The 15773-nt window shown below is 42.2% G+C and overlaps 1 long non-coding RNA gene across 1 annotated transcript in view; it reads right to left on the reverse strand.

The window, feature by feature from the left end:
* Window positions 1-824: 824 nt before the first annotated feature.
* Window positions 825-15773, reverse strand: part of LOC131405292 (uncharacterized) — a 39940-nt gene continuing 24991 nt past the window's right edge. Inside the window, exon 3 of the long non-coding RNA XR_009219954.1 lies at window positions 825-856. This is a non-coding gene — a long non-coding RNA (uncharacterized LOC131405292). The remainder of the gene's footprint in view (window positions 857-15773) is intronic.

The raw sequence follows: 15773 nt of genomic DNA on the forward strand, positions 1-15773 counted from the left end.
GATGTTCAATAAAAATTATTGTTCTTTAAGAATAAGAATATGTACTGGGGGACCTTCAGGAATTGCTGGGAACTTTCAAAGATGGTATAATAAGAAAAATTGGGAAGTTTCTTGGGGTTGGGCTGGATGTAGATGGAGTTAGGCATCTTATCTTTCTCAGTAGAGATTTAATAACGGGCAGAAATACTGAAGAGGAAGAAAAAAAAAAGATAAGAGCAAATCAGCCAAGGCCACAGCATGGAAAAAGAAGGGTCCAGAGCCACCTGTTCCAATGGCTAGGGTGGAAGCCACACAGCCTAGGTAAGAGAAGATAGTTGACCCGGGCATAGGTGGCCTGTAGGGCAAGGGTAAGGTTATGGCCTCTGGGCAGCCCTAGATCAACACAAGATAGAAAGGGAGAAGGGAATGTCCAGATGGCCCCAGTCACAAGAGGGAATGCTGGATCTATATTCAGAAAGAGCGGGGTCAAAGCACACGCACAGCCTTTGAGATCAGAGTTGTGTTCAGACCCCATGTGAGTCAAGCACGTGTAGGCAAGTGACTTCATTTGCCTAAGTTTTCTTATCTGTGACATAGGAATAATAATAATAACCATTTACAGGGTGGTCCTAGAGATTAAATGAGGTAACCTATAAAAAGTGCTCAGCACAGGGGCCGGCCCGGTGGCACAAGCGGTTAAGTGAGCACGCTCCGCTGCGGCAGCCAGGGGTTCGCCGGTTCGGATCCCGGGCATGCACCGACGCACCGCTTGTCGAGCCATGCTGTGGCGGTGTCCCATGTAGAGTGGAAGAAGATGGGCATGGATCTTCCTCAGCAAAAAAAGAGGAGGATTGGCAGATGTTAGCTCAGGGCCGATCTTCCTCACAAAAAAAAAAAAAAGTGCTCAGCACAGTGCCTGGCACATAGTAGTGGATCAATAAATTTGTAGCTGCATTATAATTATTAAGGTTAATATGGGAGAAGAAGATTCCCTAGAGGCCAGAGAGAGGGAGACACCAGCCGCTAGGTGAGAAAAGTTTCTGCCTCAGCTGGAGTGGTGACCTCAGGGCCTCAGGTGAGGAGGCCTTCTTCTCCAAGGACTAGAAACCATGAAGCACCAAGAGGTGATGGAGTGAGCACAGCCTGTGGGCCAAGCAGGAAGGACCTTACTTGCCACATGAGATGGAGGTCACTCTCAAGAAATGACTAGTTCTTCCTTGGACTGGAGAGGTAGAAGATAACTTTAAAAATGGTATGCCTGGAAGAGGCATGATTTTTGCTTACATTAGATTACCTAAAGTTGTTTGGAAAATCGAATTTAATTACAATAACTGCGACTGCTGATGCCATAGAAAAAAATGTTATTTTTAACACACACACTCACCCGCCATCTTTGAAAGGCATGTGTCGATGCTCCCTGATGGTCTAGTGGTTAGGATTCGGCACCCTCTCACGAAAGGCATGTGTCTACTGTGGGCTCTGATAAGTGTGGGCATGGATGTCTGGAGAAAGAAGCTGGGGACGGCTTGAACTCTTCCATATAATAGAGGAGGAAGCTTGTGAGGTTGAAGCACAGTGGAGAAGAAAGGACCTCAGGGAGCAAACGTGTCTGATCAGGATTGTGAAGTGGTTTACCCTTCCTGATATCCCTACAAATCTCCAGTGAAATCCACATTGCTCACTAATGCTTGTGGTGTGAATGAATCTTTTCTGAGGGAATGTAGAGCGGTGCCAAGCTCTGCGTTAATATTGGTGAAAGGTGAAAACAGAGACTGCATCCGAAGAAAGCTGCCATTGAATTCCCTGACATTCTTTCTGTTGTGACCGTATGTTGATCTCTTAAATTAGGCCACCTCAGGGGTTTGCTTCTTTCACTGAAGGTGCATCAGGTAGAAGGTTTAGGAGAAGTAATGCTCCTGAGGCTATTCATTCAAGCAACAAACATTAATTTAACACTTATCATGTGCTGGGTGCTGTGCCATGAACCAAGGGCACAATGATAACAGAGATATGGTCTCTGTTATCAGGACACTCTCAGTCTAATGAGAAAGAAGGATGAGAAACAGTGTGACAACTGATGTGGTGGGGGTATGCAGAAGGTGCTACGGCAGCACATAAGAATAGCGGCAGGCAAGACCCTAGAATAAAGGGAAACCCCAGTGCTTATGAGCAAATCATATATTAGTAAAACATTACATTGGAAAACATTAGCATTGCTTTGTGAGTTGATGATCCAAAATGAAGAAATTGAGACAGAACCATTCAGAGTAGAGATGGAAGTATCTGAATACTATTCTTTTGGCTTCCCGGCTTCCCTGTGTTTTTTTTCACTCATCTTATCTCATGGTTTTTATATTTTGTTTCCAGAGGAAACTGCCCCAGAAAGAAACCCCCCAAAATACTAGAGAACTGGTGGATTTTCAAAAGCAAGTTGAAAGGTTGAAAGCAAAGAATAGACTCTTTAGAAGACCGGTTGGTTCTATGCAAGCACAAGGAAGCATGTAGCCAAACTTACTTCATAATGAGCTTGCTTCTTTACTACTATTTTAAATAATAGAATTTGCATAAACCCAGAGCAGAAGGATTTCAGAACATAAAAAAGTATGTATTTTGGATGCATTATTTTTATATATAGCACTATTATCAGTAAGAAAAGGGAGATGAGGTGACTAAATTAATGAGACATTTATAATTAACGTAGCAAAATTTATGTATTTCAGATGAGCAGTGATATATAGGTTTATAGGTTGATATGTAGGTTTGAGAAGATATATATTTATTTCAGCATTCCTGAAACTGATCAAAAGATTTTTGAGATTTTCTTTAGAGTCAATTGAATTTTAAACCAAGAAACCAGCAACATGATTATACACTGCTTAGAGGCAGTGGTATAATAGTAAGAATCAGAAAGAACTAAGTTCCAGTCCTGGTTCTGCTATTTGCTAACTGTGTAACCTTGGAAAAGTTTAGCCTGTCTGTGTTGCAATTTCCTCGTCTCTAAAATGGGAATAATAATGTCAAAATATTCAGAATTTCTAGGAGTAATGAGATAATGCAAGTGTCTAGCACTGTGATTGACACATAGTAGCTGCTCAATAAATCTTCCCTCTCCTCCCCACTTACTGTCAAGTCTTATTTTGACCAAAAATATTTTCAGACAACTTATTTGTTATTCTTAAATGTTAAAGCTTTGCCCTCATTGAGGATCTGTAAAGAATATGCTGTCAATTCAACTTCTAGGAATTTATTTTCTAGAAATACTCAAACCAATGTACAAATGAATATTTGTAAGGATATTCATTTTGGCATTGTTCATAAGACTGAAAAATTATAAAAACAGCCCAGTGTTCATCAGTAGATTGCTTAAATAAATTATGGTGCATCTATATAATGCATGGCTATGCAGTCATTTACACAAATGCTATGTCTATACCAACATGGAAGATATCCAAGAGAGCTATTCCTCAAGCAAATTATTGAATACTATGTATAATATGGTCCCATTCTTTTTAAAAAAATATGTGTAAACACATACATTTAAAAAACCCTGGAAGGATATGCCCCAAACTGTTAACAGTATTTGGTGAGGGGGATGATTGTGGGAAACTTTCATTTTTTAAATTGTATATTTGTGTAATATTGAATTGTCTGCCATGAGTATGCACGTATATTACTTTTGTAATTAGAAAACAAGGGAAAAAGAGAGGTGGGAAATATTATCTCCAGATTCTGAAGAAAATGCCAATAAAAGGGAATTATAAAATGTTTTAAGCAATGGCTGTATTCGGAAGTAGCTACTTCACATTGGGAGTCTAATGCTCATTTGGAGAGTATATGGCTCCTGGTATATTGCAAAAGAATCAAGCCCATCAGATTAGAGCCATACCTAATGTTATGATTACTACACATACTCTAGTTTCATACCAAAACTATATATACACTAGGTACATATTATATACACAGTAGAGTTATACCTTCCCGGTCAGTGCTGTGTGATTTAGAGGTCCTTGGGAAGGCCTCCCTGCCAATACCTCCCTTACTAGCTTGTTAGGATACCAGAAAGTCCATCATTAAGGAGTTTAATTTCTTCAGATTAAGGGATTATCTGATATTAAAATTCTGCACTGAGGCCCCCTCTTATGTGTCCCTACAGCATGCTGTGTATCTCTGTCAGAGGGTTTATATGGATTTTAATTGTCCGTTTTCTATTTTCCCCACAAGACTCAGCTCCTTCTAGAGGGAACTATGTCTTGACAGCTCTGTTTGCCTAGTGCTTTCCACAAAGCCAGGGACACAGAAGGCTCTCAGGATGTTCGTCAATGGAATGAACGCTCCTAGGAAAGACATCACATAAAGACTGAACCTGTTGTTTCTACTCCAACTATTGTGAAGTTGAATTGAGGAAGCATGTGCGAAGGCTTTTTGTAAACTATGAAGCACTGTACAAACGCACGTTATCATCATTATTATTGGAATGCAAATTTTTTCTCAGATAATTTCCAAGGTGTTTATTTTGATGAGTGGAGGTAGGATTTTAAGTCCTCTCTATCTGATAATGGCAAAAATTTCTGATCCAACCTTTACCTGCTTGCATTCTAAAGAGTTCAGCTTCTTGCAGGAAGAAGGACCACTGTGTAAAGAAATTAACAAGGAAATGCTTCACTTCTGTACAAACAGGCATGAGTGAATGGGCAAGGATTATATGGGAGCAAGGTATAGGAAAATACATAAAGCATGTCCTGAAAGCCTCAAATAGTACTTTTCGTCTGTTCCAGGCTTTGGTCAATGACACTTCTTTATATGAGATGGAGTCTTTGGCTCAGGGCTTTTGTCCTTGTGAAAGGCATGGCTTTGCTCTCTAGGTTGCAAAGAAAATGTTTTAAAACTGGGATTTTTGTCATTAGTTTCCCAGGAAACCATTTTGGTTCTGATGCTAATTTGTGTACCTGACTATTTTAATTGAAAATGGGGTCTAGGGGAGGGGAAGCAGAGGGAAAGACTGCTTTGGGATACTGCCCGCGAAGAGGGTGCCAGGCTGGCAGTGCCAAGTTGACTCTGGCTCTACCCTATGCTCGGTGCCAGTTGGCACCAGACTTCCCAATTGAGGTCGCCAGAGTGTGGGGCCAGGAGAGGGAGACTCATTTTCTTTTCTTAGTTCTGACCCCAAGAGCATAGAGGTTGGGCCCAGCAAACACTCACTGTGGTCTGTGTTAGAGGGAGCCAGCAGACAGGCCTGAGCAAGACAAACAGCTCCAGGCTTGGAAGTGTTCTAAGTCTCCCGCTTAAGACATTTTTTTATCTCCTCCCTCAGATGGAATGATGTCCCTAGAGGGCGTGGCGCTTACCTCTACCAAGGCATCTACAAATGAACTGTGTTTACATTTCTGTGGCTTTTTCTTTTACTGACTAGAGCCTCTGTGGTGATGGCATTGCAGGGTGTGGCTTGGCATGCCCAAGAATGCAGCATTCTCACTAATGGCTTCAACGTTCCCTCGAGAGGTAGCAGTGTCTCTGTGCATTTCAGCTCCAAACACCTGGTCGAGAAGGAGGTTTGTTAGCTGCTGACAGTCCTGAAGCCTCCTTGCTGGCCACGCACAGCTTGCACACAGGACCCTCACAGTCAGACCTGGCCTCACAACTCCGTGCAGTGCACAAGGAGATCAAGAATAACAAGGTCTTGGGAAAAACCATTCCAGTGCCATGTGGCCACCAAGGATGAACCCTGGACTAGACTGCAGCTTTCTTCAGATGCAAAGGTTCTCCCATAGACCTGGAGAGCATCCTCTCTATTCTAGAACCATACTGCCCAGTGTGGTAACCTGGTGCCACATGTGCTATGGAGCACTGGAAATGTGGCTAGTCTGGTTTGAGATGTGCTGTTAAGTGTAAAATATACACTGGAATTTTGAAGATTGAGTGTGAGAAAAGAATGTAAAATATCTCAATAGATTTTATATGGATTACATGTTGATGTGACAATATTTTGGATAGATTGAGTTAAATAAAAATGTATTATTAGAATTAATTTCACTTGTGTCTTTTCACTCTTTTTACTATGGCTACTAGAAAATTAAAAATTACGTACATGCTCACATTACATTTCGATTGGACAGCGCTGGTCTAGAGTGAGTACCGTAACACTCACTCGTTCCCTCAGCCGATGTTTATTGAGCACCTACCATGCTGAAATAAATAAGAGCCAGGCTCTGCTCTCAGACACTCCCAGTCTAGCGGAGAGGCAGGTATTTATAGAGCAATAGCCTGGGGTGAGAGCTGGAACAGAACAGCATACACAGTGCTGTGGGAGCCCCAAGGAAAGAAAGACACTCTGGTGGAGAGCATCATCATGAAAGTCTTAAAGGAGGAGGTGAATTTCAGGATACACAGGGGCTTTAGCAGTCAGAGGAAAAGAAGGCAATGATGTGTAAGGAGGCACAGATGTAGGACATACCTGGCATGTTTCAACAAAATACAAGTAGTTCAGCTTGATGCAGCTTTAAGTACAAATGGGGAGTAGGTAGCGGAGATGAGGCTGAAAAGATAGGCCAATGTTCCAGGTTCTGAGGGGTCTCTGGTGCCATGAGGAGTTGCACTTACACTGTGGATCAGGGGATGTCTAACTGTAATGTGCTGAAGAATCACATGGAAGCTTTTGAAAATGCCACTTACCTGGAGACTTTGATCCTGATGAGACTTTGATCCTGATGCTTGGAATCAGCATTTTTTAAATCAGCATCCCAGATGACTCTAATGCAGACCCCACTTTGGAAAATGCTACTGCAGGTAAGGGGGGGTTAGTTAAGCAGTGACACGATCATGCCTGCATTTAAGGAAGACAGTCTGAGAACATAAGGCAGGTGGATAGGGAAAGGTCTCCTGAGGCTGTAGAGCATTGGCTATTTCAGTTATCAAGGTGAAAAATGATGAGGTCTGAAGTAGGGCAATGGAAATTCAAATGGGAAGTGGAGATGACTGCCAGAGATATTTAGACAGTCAAATTGTCAGGCCTTGTTGACTGACTGGTCCTTGCTAGTACCCTTGTCCTTGCTTCTTGACCTAGTATCACACCTGAGCACTGGTTTTGTTGTTTATTTTCCCCACTTTGGAACACAGAAGTCTTCTTAGTGAGACCTTCCAAAGCAAAGTTGATAAAGGGTTCAGTTTCCAAGAGAGCCTTCCTATTATCAAGGCATTTTTAGGAGATCTAAGCAAACCTTCTTCTGACACCTTTTCTAGTTCCCTCTTGCATTCTTGACCACAGCTGCATAAAATGGACAGAACCAGAGTGGAGGTGACCCCACCTTCTCACAGCTTCTTGCCTGCCTTGACTCCTCACCAAGTGAAGACATGGCTGGCTTACGTTTTTAATAGAAGAGGGAATAAAGATATTTACCCACCCTACAAACATAACAGCTGTTAATTTTTCTTTTTTGGCATGGGGGTAGAAACTCTGACTGCACAACCTAGTCGTAGAAAAAGACAAGTTCAGTAAGTACCGGCACACAGTACAAACAATAAACGGAAATGTTAGCAAGATAAGACCTGAGCTTCAAATAGGCTTCAACCAAGGACAGTTTATTGATGCCCACATATGTTTTATTTACTTTGTTTACTTGAAAGTCCACTTTTTATTTGCTGTTTTCTTGAGAGGGCTGTCTTTAATCTCAATCTCTAAGTTCATTTTCTCCAAGCAATGGGCTCAGATTAAGGTGGGGAACTGGAGTTAACAGTCATTTGTGGAGTTACACTGTACGTGGCTGCTGTAAGTGATGGGTCATCTAATGCCATGATCAATGCACACAGGTCTCTCTCCTACCAGGCCCAGAGCCCCTTCTCCAGCCTAGGCACCCAGTGTGCTCACAAAAGAGTATTCTTGCAACTTGGCCCTTTTTCTTTATCTTTGGCTGCTGCCATTTCTGTATCTCTTGGAGGTCCTTTGCCCTCAAACAGGGCTGTGCTTGCACAGCGGATTTTCTCCATCCCTCCCCAGGGTGTTCCTGCTTGTGTTTAGGTTGCAGTACATGTACTTTCATATTTGGGGGTCTATATCTGGTAGGTATTTGAGAAAGAAAGGTAATTACTTTCCCAAGGTAATGCTCAGTACATTTCTTGGATCAGTGACACTCAACCAGCCACCTTCTAGGTCAATAATTAATTTATTAATATCCCAATAGCAATTGATAGAATTCAATATTCATTCTTATTAAAAACCCCTAATAAACTAGAAATACAAGAAAATGCTTATAAAATGATGTCAAAGGAACCACAAACATCAAACTTAATGGTAAAAAACATTAGAGGCCTTCCTTTTGAAGTCAGAAAGCAAACAAAAGCAGCATTCTTCTGGAGGGTCTAGGCAATGCACAAGAAAAAAAAGATGTAGAAATTTTGGAAAGGGAAGGATGTTATTTTTATTTAGTCTAAAAGAATCATCTAAAAGCAACTGGACCAATAAAATGCAATAAGATAAACAGATAAACCATAAAAATATAAAAATCAATCATTTTCTGGTAAAGGATCAAAAAATATAATAGAGAAAAACTCATGCATGATAGCACCCCAAAAGGACAAATGTACATCACAATCTATGTTGAAGAAAACTATAAAACTTTACTGAAGTACACAAAATAAAAATTGAATAATTGGGCAGAAATATCAGGTTCCTAGAGGGAAAAACTTCATATTGTAAAGATATCAGCACTCTGAACTAGCTTACGAATTTAATGCAATTCTAATAAACATTCAAATCATCTTTTCTGGAGATTAGGGGATTTATAAGTTCATTTTAAGTTTTACCTGGAAGAATAAATGGCTTCCTTAGAATTTCTTGACTATTATCACTTGATAATAGTCAAGAAATTCTAAGGAAGAACAATATTTACATGGAAAAGCAAAAATAACGTCATAATTTCGAAATAGCAGGGTACTGATACCAAAAGAGATACATGGATCTTCAGAACTGAATGAGAAGTCTGAAAACAGACCCTGTGTATATTGGAAATTACAGTACGATAAGAGACATTTCAAATTAGCAAGTAAACAACCGCCTATTCAATTAAAAATATGAGACAATTAAGTGTAATTTTTTAAAAAATGAAATTAGAGTCCTACTTCATGTCACACCCAAAATCAATTCCAAATGGATTAAAGATTTAAGTGTTACGGTATTGAAACCTCACATTAGTTCCTCCTCTATTTATTTATTACTTGATTTAGCATAGTACATGTAGTGGATACTACAGTACACAGCTCAGATTCCTCTTTCAGGACCCAGGTACTGTTCCACCAGCTTCCAGGGGTGTTGACTGCTAATGGCTCACAGCTGCATTCCTTTGTGACATGCCCTCAGCTCAGTGGCTCTCAACTGGGGTCAGTTATGCCCCTAGGAGATATTTGGCAATATCAGGAGGCATTTTGACTGGGGGTGGGGTGGGGAGGAGAGTGCTACTGGAATTTAGTGGGTGGAGGTCAGGGATGTTGCTGAACATCCTGTAATGCGCAGGACAGCTCTCTCCCCCAACAAGAAATTATCTAGTCCAAAATGTCAATAGTGCCACTGTGGAGAAATCCTGACTTAGCCAAAGGAAGCTATCTTGCCCAATGTCACACCCCCTCCCCAGGGCCAGTCCACATCCAGTGCAGTGGTGCAAGAATCTGGCCCCTTTGCCTCAATTCAGGATAACTCAGAAGGGCCATCCCAGGATAGGACTTCTTATGGGACTGGCTGAGGTCTCTATTGCAACTACATTGCAGTTCAATTTCTCCTTCTGCCCAATCTTGCTTCCCTCACTTTCTTACAGGGTATTGTTTCAATAAATCCCCAATAAATATCCTGCAAGCAAATCTCTGTCCCAGAGTTTATTTCTCAGGAACCTGACCTAAGACAGTTATCACCAGAAATGGTCCTAGGAAACTGATAGTAAAATGGGACTTGGAGGCTGGCTTATGCACTGTCCAGCTGATAATCAGAACCTCATAACTGGTGGTAAGTGAAGTACTGTAGGCGCTGGCATGCTATATCATCGCAATTGTTAGAACTTTTACAGGTAGTGAACTGAATGAGATGCCAGTAGAAGGGAATGTACTGACTAGCACAATATCTCAGATGTTTGAGAGGAACAGGAAAAGTACTCCCTATAAGAACTGTGGAATCAATTGACTATCGCTGGGTATTATCAATATATTTGAGAAAGACAGTGAAAGGCAGAGGGATAATTAATCACCAATTAAAGGCAAAGTGTGAAAGTCAGAGGGCCTCCTTCGCTGTATATAGTTCCTCATTTCCTATTGCTGGAGGCAGAAAATGCTGAGGATCAGAACCTGGACTTAATTTTTAAGGGTAGAAAAAGAAGGCTGACTTCTTAACCCCAGCAAGTCTCCTATATCAAGATCAGGGCCCTAATTGACAAAGAGTGGGATCTGGGGACTTGACATGGGGACACCTCGGTCATTGCACTCAAGAACTTTAAAGACACAGATGAGGCTGAACACTCTAGACCTGTAGAAGGGAAGCACTCCTCCCTGCTATAGGCTAGTGCCTCTCACCCCTCACCTGAAGAGGATGCAGAGGATGCTTGCTAGATCACTCAGGTCCTACTCAGGATGAATGTCCACCTTCCCTCCTGGCCGCCAGACCAATAACTAGGGTCAAGTCACAATATAGTTCAGCTGGGGAAGTGCTGAGCCTACAGGGCAGGAAAGGGATTATCTGCTGAAGAATCTTTGAGGCCTAGCCAAAATGTATTGACAGAAGCCAGGACGGTATTATGGGATTGGATCCTAAAGATTCTGGATTAAAGGGAGTGGAATGTAAAGTTGGATAAAGGAGAGTTGATTGGTATAAGAACACTCGCCTGGGACACAGGATTTAATTGCTGGCAAGGACCCCAGGAGATAGTGCTAATATGCTGTAGGAAGTTTTGAAAAAGCAATAGCTCACATTAAATGAGAAGTCTACAACTGATGGAATCAAAAGGCACAGAGAAATGGGCATGTCAGAACAGATATACTAGGTAAGACTGCAAATAAGCACTGATGGAGAGGGCCTGGAGGATGCTCTGTCACCAAAGTGATAAGGAATGTGCTGATGAGGAGGCTACCAGCATTGTCGAGAAGCTCACTGACGGCTGTCCTTTGTAGGCCACAGCTCACGGTAGGAAATTACAAAACTGGTATAATAGAATGGGGCTGATAATATGCCGAAAACATAGAGGCTGGATGGTGGCACTTGACTGTCCAAAGCAAGACCAACACAGTTCTTGTAATGAGCAGCCATGTCTGAGTGGTAGCCAGCATGGTCTGACATTCAGAGAGCTATGGAGATGGTTGACAGAACATGATGCTCCCAGGGGCAGGATAGATGGGCAGCTGACAAGGGTACTGCTTAACTTATACACTCAAAAGCAATCAAGGATGAATAATCAAGAAGCTAAAAGCAGCCACACCCATTAAAAAAACATGATCCTCTACCTAGTTTCTGGACCTGAGCCAGTTCTCAGTCCCTGAATCCACTCACTGAATGAGAGGCTATGACCCTGCAGCAATATGGCTGGTATATAATGATTCCCCTAGTGCTTCCCCATAATGAGACTTATGACCATTTACTAAGGTAATTGTAGAGTGGATAATGGGGAATACCCAGACATTTTGATGACAGTTGGACACAGGGTTTGGGTTTGAGTTGAGTTTTTCTTGGAGACCTGAAGTGTTTGAATAACTCTCTTGCTAGTGGGGAATGTGTTAAGACCAGGCAAAGAATGGAGTCCTGACCAGCTCACTCTAGAACCACTGGAACTGAGATCCAACCAGTGGTCATTTGCTAGTCGTTGAATGTTTATTTGTTTTTTTTTTAATTAATTAATTAATTAATTAATTTTTTTCCCCCAAAGCCCCAGTAGATAGTTGTATGTCATGGTTGCACAGCCTTCTAGTTGCTGTACGTGGGATGCGGCCTCAGCATGGCCGGAGAAGCAGTGCGTCGGTGCACGCCCAGGATCCGAACCCAGGCTGCCAGCCGTGGAGCGCACGCACTAACCACTAAGCCATGGGGCCAGCCCTGAATGTTTATTTGTAATGAACACATATTTGGGAGTTGGAAGAACTTTCACCCTGGTTCGTCTTTTGTGAAGTAAGATCTATCATAGTTGGAAAGGCTAAGTGGAAGCCTCTGAACCTGCTTCCCCACCTGCCAAGTTATTAACCAACAGCATTAGCACATCCTGGGGAGAATGGCAGAGATCAGTGTCACCCTTAAAGACATAAAAGACACAGAGGCAGTGGTCTCCATCACATCCCCATTTAATTCCCAAGTCTGGTTCAATATAAAAAGTAGGTGAATTCTAGAAGATGACAATGGACTACAGCAAACTCAACCAAATAGTCGTTATCAACTGCAACTGCTACATCAGATGTAACACAGCCTTGAGTACACGGGATGAAGCCAACCATGTGGCTACTGGGATCAAAGTGTGTGTATTCATGGGGGACAGATAATGTGTACATTTACATTCTTGGCCCAGAGTTATGTTAACTCTCCGACCTTCTATCATAATATAATCTGAAGGCACCTAGAAAATAAGAATATTCCACAGAACACCATATCTGTTCACCATACTGATGGCATCATATTAACCAGATTATTTGAGTAAAAAGTGGCAAATGGTTGGAGGATTAGTTAAGATGAATGCAAATTTAACAGACACATCCCTCCAAAATTTATTTTGATCCATAATCAAGACTGATTTTAAATTTCCTCACGGGCACGGCATTGTGCTGAGGGCTGTACTGAGTTAAGCAAGTGTGAAAATAGTTACAGTAACAATGCCCGCCCTTTCCTATCTGCTCACAACAGACCTCCCTCTAGGCTAGAGTCTAGACTAGCATCTCGGATTAGCCCTGCCAAACACCAGCGACTGGCCCCTCTGTGCCCTCATCAAGTCTGCCAATAAGCGACAGGTGATCTCCACAGGCTTTTAACAGCCTATCAGGGCACACACAGTACTTTGCTTGGAAAAACTCACGTACAGATCTCATCACTGATCAAATTCAAGTACTTCATATTTACAGTTTAAAAGCCTAAAATGGGTTAGTTGATCATAGCCCAGCTTCATGACACTGATGCATGTTCTTGTACAGAGTGGCTATGAGCTCGGTGCTCTTTGATTTAAGTGCAGGAAGCTTTTATTTTTGAATTTCTACCTACTCATGGCAATACATCAAACAATCAGTTTTAATATCTTTAGGGTTAAGTGCACTCATGTAATTTAGAATTAAATGATTTTTATTAAGCACTTTTACAGACTATCTACATGCTATACAACTCCACTGATTAAGGATCATGGTGACTGGTAAAACAGCAGCCCCCATGAATTAGGGAAGCATTAGTGAAATGCATTTTCTGAATACATCACAGAATGCATTCAGTACTAAGTAACTCAAATGTCACAAGGGAGTCCGAATGAAAATTTCCCTCTGCAAAGCAAGTACACAGATAACCCTGTGGGCTATATTGGATTCTAGTGTCATATTCCTGGTTTGTGGTCTTTCTGCTTTTCCTGGCCTGTGTTCTGCCCCCCTCCACTCTCACCTCAGCCTCACCCCCCTCAATTCTAAGTTTAATGGTTATTTCTTTTTGAGGATGCTGGGAAATAGGGCTGGAGTGGAGTAGTAGCCAACCTACCCAGGCCTTGTTCCCCTTGTAAAAAATTTGCAGTAGAGCTGCTCACCAGCAGAGGGCAGCATAAATCTGTTGCCTTGCACATGCTCAGAGATGCTTTGGGTGTCACCCTTCTCTAAAGGCAGACGGGGGCCTAGGGGTGTGCCCAGTAGATGCCACTGGGGCGCCACATGATTCTGTGTGCTGTTGAACCTGATCACATCTCCAGTTCATGGCTACTTGTTCAAAACTAATGAAAGCCCCGCTTGCCTACTGTTTCAGGTGGGCATGATTGCAGAGGCCATATGGAGACATCTGGGCTTCCTCTAGGATTCTTTGGAGAATCACCAAGTTTCATTTTTGGCTCAGAGGTATTTTGTTGTTGTTGTTTTCTTTTTGTTTTTATTTTTGGTGTGTGTATGTGTGTGTGTTGGGTTTTCCCCCAAAAAAGGCAAATCAAACTTAACTTCTTGAAAGAGAAATTATTCAACTTGTGGCTCTGTGAACTAGCAAACCTTTCTTTTTACCTCCATCAGAAGGATGTCTAGAGTCAAAAGGATCTTATTAGAACCAGCACCCATTCTTCCAACTCGCTCAAGTGGTTGCTTTTGAAAAGCTGTCAGGCCTCAGCTGTAAGAAGAAAATGTTTCTCAGCATAATGACAGCAGGGGCTGATGGCAGTGGTGCTCCCTAAAGGTCAAAGCCAAAATCAGGCTACTGGGACAAATATTCTTTCCTTTATGGAGAATTAGTCTAATAAAGTGAATGATTGTTACTATGAGTTACACTTACTTGACTGGTGACACATCTCTCACCAGTGGGGAGACTATACTCGCATTAAATTTCATTCAGGGAACAAAATATTTCTCTGGACTCTACGGACTGAGTAGAGAACTTAAACTCACATCTGGGTCCCACCTGAGGCCTTGCTTGAGTTTTCAAGTGCTGTAAGGAGCCAGAGGAAGAAGGTCTTTCCTGAGAGGTGAGGGAGGATTGGTCCTAGAGAGAGCAGTGGGCATCGCCTAACTGGGAGACTCGAAGAAAGGTGTGAGATGGGGGCTGGGGTGGGGTGACCACAGGGAGGAGAGGGAACTCAGGTGGAGAGGACACCTCTCGCAGAAGCAGGCAGGTTGGAGGGTTGGGGAGGAACTATCCCTTGGTACTCCTAAATCTGGAAGGCTCTGTCCCTTGGCGGGTACAAGGGAACATCTAAATTCAACTTTTATTTCCCCTTGCAACACCATTTAGAGAACTGCTTGATTCTTTAGTAAAGAACTTTGTTTTTCTGTATTATTGTCTGGAGGGTTTGCTTTCATGGAGGCTGGTTGGTTTGGGGAAGCAGGAGGACTACTTCCTTGAGAGTTGTCAGGGCTAAGGGCAGGAGGAACATTGTCTCCTTCCTGTGGACTGCCTCTGGTTATCAGAAGCACAGAGGACCAATGACTCAAGAGGGTCACAAGCACGAGAGGTGCCTAGACTAATCTTTCTAAATTCCCTGCTGCTCACCGCTTTTAACTTCTTTGGGGTCACTTAAAGTTAACATCAGATTTTGCTTCCAACTTTCCTTCCAAGTCAACTATTTCTGCCCCGAGGGATAGCCTTTTTTGGGTAGGTGCCCCTCCTCTGTACTTCCACACCCTGTGCCCACACTTGCCATAGCATCTATCAACAGTATGGAAATTTCCTTTCTAGACCGTGAGCTTCAAGAAGGCAGAGATATTGTCAGTTTTTTCATGGTTCTAGCCCTAGAGCATATCACAGTGCCTGCACAAAACAGGTGATCAAGAACCATATGTTGGGTAGATGCATGAGTAGATTTTCTTGATTTACCACATTGGATCCTTACAGTTTCTATTATTACTTCCCATTTAACAATGTGAAAACCAAGGCGTAAGCAGATACATAAATTTCTCAAGATTACACAGCTAGTATATAATTCAGGAGGAGGTGGTATCTGAATTGGGCCTTGAAGGATAAGTAGAGTTTCAACAGGTAAAGACGGAAAAGGGAACTTCTAAGAGGAGGTAAGCACATGAATATAAATATGGAAATAGCAAAGCACAGAGCATGTTTGGGGACTGGTTATTGATCACCTTGGTATTGTAAAAAGGTATGTGCACTGGCGCAGTGGAAGAGAAGG

This window comes from Diceros bicornis, chromosome 5 (assembly GCF_020826845.1).
Source record: "Diceros bicornis minor isolate mBicDic1 chromosome 5, mDicBic1.mat.cur, whole genome shotgun sequence".
NCBI classification, from domain to species: domain Eukaryota; kingdom Metazoa; phylum Chordata; class Mammalia; order Perissodactyla; family Rhinocerotidae; genus Diceros; species Diceros bicornis.